The sequence below is a fragment of the Vigna unguiculata genome, chromosome 4, assembly GCF_004118075.2.
Source record: "Vigna unguiculata cultivar IT97K-499-35 chromosome 4, ASM411807v1, whole genome shotgun sequence".
Taxonomy (NCBI): Eukaryota; Viridiplantae; Streptophyta; class Magnoliopsida; order Fabales; family Fabaceae; genus Vigna; species Vigna unguiculata.
In genome coordinates, this window is record NC_040282.1 from 23,734,582 (window position 1) to 23,738,613 (window position 4,032).

Below are 4,032 nucleotides of genomic sequence, written 5' to 3' on the forward strand. Positions count from 1 at the left end.
TTTACATATTTTAAAATAAAATAAATTAAGGGTAGAGAATTTTATTTTAACATCTCTAAATAGTTGTGATAGTTTTTTGCACAACGCAATATGGAAATAAATTAGTTAGTTTTAGCAGTCATGTGACTTAAAGTAAAATAAGCATTATAAATATGTTTCAAATAAGTATATTTGTTATTGTTTAAATCTTACTACATTTTGAAGTTATCAACACTTAAAATGTTTTATAAAATATAAAATAATATACTATACACATATTTTAGTTTTAGTTTAATTGTATACTGAAAATATTTTCAATATATTTTTTTTTTAGTTTTTAAATATTTTTTCTTCTTTGTAATAAATTAAATTTCATGTACATAAATCTTTGATTTTATATTTTTGGTTATTTTCTTACAAGTTTTAATTGCATTGAATTTTATAGTTAACAAAGATAGAACTAAATTAGAAGAATTTTCAATTTTCTAAATAACCAAGTTGAGGAGAATAGGTTTGCTAACCTTGTACTTCAATCTTCCCCTAAATGAACAAGTACATGTGGCCTCATATCAACAACCAATAGACATCGCTAGTTTTGAAACCTCTGTTGCAATGATTCCTGTGGAACGACCAGCAGTGTAATTAGTTTGTCAGATGAATCAAATTCCAGATTGTTAGTATCATCTCAACAAAATATTAAGGAACACTGTAGTCCAATGGGAAGTGGACTATATTGTTCCACAATTGAGGAAGGAGAAGAAAAATCATGTAATGATGATAGGAAAGAGTTCATTGACAGTTTCATCCCAAGGCTCTGTCATTTCATCCAAATTTCTAGAGATTTTTCAAATGATCAAAATCCTGAGAAAATTGGATCATGTTCAGATAGCAACTCGGAAGTAGAAGTTCTATCGAAAACAACAAAGTACAACCATTTTGATAGTAACACTTCTTTCAGTAAACTCCTTTAAATGGTTAGTTCAACCAAGTTTTATGAAGATAACAATAAGAAAAGCAAATCAAATATGAACTTAAGAGATGCATATGATCAACCTTTATGCAGGCAGCATGACAACCCAAAAGAAAGCTTGCAAAAATCAAGTGTTACTCAAGGCTCTTCAGAAGCATCCATCAACCTCTCCCATGACTACTTTGATCCTTTCGAAACCAAATCATCAAGTGACTTGATGAAAAAGGATGAAAATGTTATGAACAGATCTAGTTCACAAACAACAGAACCTGCCAGCCAAGTTGCAATTACTCTTTCTCAAACTATGGTGTCTCTAGTCCATCCTCAGGAATAAAGCAATCACCAACAGCAAAGCTTTTTCAATTTCAACAGCCAAGGACAAACTCAAGATCTTATGCAAAAAGAAAGAGGATCAGATCTTGGCAAGCAAGAAAATGCCACGAATGGAACCAATGAGATAAGTTATGCCCCAATAAAAACAAAGAGCAAGGGTCAAGGAAAACATCAAAAGGATGATTTTAACTGGGATAGTTTAAGAATAGAAGCACAAGCTAAGGCTGGGAAAAGAGAAAAGACAGCAAACACCATGGATTCTTTGGATTGGGATGTTGTGAGATGTGTAGATGTTAATGAAATTGCCCAGACCATCAAAGAACGGGGTATGAACAACAGGCTTGCAGAACGGATTCAGGTAGAATAAAATACCATGAAATACTTATAACTTTCTTGAGACAGACACCCTATGAATGCAGCTTATAGTACATGATACACTATGTAGAATTTCCTGAATAGACTGGTTGAAGAACATGGAAGCATTGACCTTGAATGGCTGAGAGACGTTCCACCAGACAAAGCAAAGTAAGTCCAGTGGTTAATTAAACTTCCTAATGAAGTACTATTTCTTATACAATAAACTTAGCATTTATTTAATCTTGTTGGTGAAACCAACATCCCGAACTCTCTCATTACACATACAGAGAATACTTGCTCAGTGTAAAAGGATTGGGATTGAAAAGTGTGGAATGTGTGCGACTTTTAACACTGCATCATCTTGCCTTCCCGGTAAGTTGAAAGAAATTTGTGCAATTACTGGAATATAGAATAAATCTGATAAATTATTGACATATAACACAGGTAGACACAAATGTTGGACGAATAGCAGTTCGACTAGGGTGGGTACCTCTGCAGCCACTACCCGAATCATTGTAGTTCGACTGGGGTGGATAAATTTTTTGGACTAGACATCAACATGAAAAAATATGCAACTATACCAAACTAAGACTTGGCTCCATTATTTGGATGCATTTACCCAACTCACCTTTCATCGAAGTCAATTACTACTAAAAGGTGAAACGACAATAATAATGATAAGCAGCAAAAAGGTGAAACGGCAACAAGCTACGTGCAATAACCAAGTGACAAATGATAAGCAACGCCAGTTTCAAAAGTTCAGAGTCAAATTTAAGAAAACTTTCGAATTAAATTTGAATAATAAGAAAATACAATTGCAATAATAATGACAATAGTAACACTAAAATCGTCACAACTGCCATGTTTTATATCAATCACACATGAGTTTCTTGAACTATAACTGGTTCTAAAAATTCACATCTCTCAGCTTGTGCTCAACTGTACTTGGCAGTAGCTTACAAGCTGCAGAAAAATGATAGTGTTTCCTCTAAGCATTTACTGCAAGTGTTTTTGTGATTCTCCTAGGTTTTGTGATTGCTTCGATGCAATTTGGTAAGCCAATAAATTATATCAAGCGATGAATTACATATGACTTTGTATTGTCTGATAAATCATGAATGACTTTGTATTGTCTGATAAATCATGAATTGTCTGAACCATACTAACCTACGATCGTTGCAATCTGAACTACCGATGAAACTGAACTTGAACCGATGAAACTGAACTTGAACTTGATAATATTGCTGCAACCTCCCAAACTTGGTTCTCTTCAAAATAGTTAATCGATTAGAAAACGTTTTTTCTCCAAACCAACTTCGAAGAAGGTGAACGAGAAATGACAGAGGTTGAGATAATTAACTTGATTTAGGAACCAAACTCGACGTCATTGCAACCTTTTCGGTACTGTCTCCAAGCTGAAATCAAAACCCTAATGTTCACACTTCTTCATTATACAAAATCCGACAGCCTTCGATGCAAGCTTCCGGTGCCTGCGAGTCACTATACGAAATCTGATAGCCTTCGATGCGAGCTTCCGATGCCTGCAAGTCTCCGACCGTTCAAGCAAAAGGCAAAGTGATCCAAGAGCAGAGGGTTTTATTCGAATGTTCAAACAGTGACATGAATGTCTCCGACAAACAACTGTTTAAAGTTTCATACGAATAGGATTAAGTTTTAAGTTGTATGCTTTATGTTTTTAATTCGTTTTTAAAGTTTCATACGAATAGATTCAGTTATAAGTTTTATGTTTTTAATTCGTTGACTTTCATTTTATATGTTGTATCATTTTCATTTATTTATAGTATTTATAGTATTTATAGTATTTATATTATATATATATATATATATAATATTATATAAAATATATATATTTTTTAAAGTTAAGTGTTTAATTAAATCAAGTTAAATATTCATATTTTATAAATAAAATACATACATACAATTTATTTTTATTTATAATATATCCTAAATAATTTATTTCATATTTAAAATTTTTTAAAAAATAAAACAAACTGTACCATAAATATAACAATATATAATAATATGTGACAATATAAATTAATTATTAATTTAATAATTCTTTTATTCAAATAAATTAATATAAAATATAAAAAAATAGCGTAAAAGATAATAAATAATTATCAAAATAATAACTAATCATTTCATTTTCTATATAATTAATAAGAATTGTTTTAATACCTTTTGTAATAATATTTAAATGGAAAAAAATATTGTTTTAGTTAAATGGTAGTTATTATTTAATATATATATATATATATATATATATATATATATATATATAAAATAAAAATAATTTACAAATAATGGATTAATTTATATAATAATAAAATATATTTTTGAAGATTAACATTGATAGTTTTTAAAAATTTCTT

At 30.1% G+C, this 4,032-nt stretch overlaps 1 long non-coding RNA gene across 1 annotated transcript; it reads left to right on the forward strand.

Moving 5' to 3' along the window:
• The first annotated feature begins 1,548 nt into the window (after positions 1-1,548).
• On the forward strand, positions 1,549-2,001 carry LOC114181333. Its single transcript, XR_003603795.1, has 3 exons — positions 1,549-1,640; positions 1,728-1,807; positions 1,927-2,001. It is a non-coding gene; the product is annotated as an uncharacterized LOC114181333 (long non-coding RNA).
• The last annotated feature ends 2,031 nt before the right edge of the window (positions 2,002-4,032 follow it).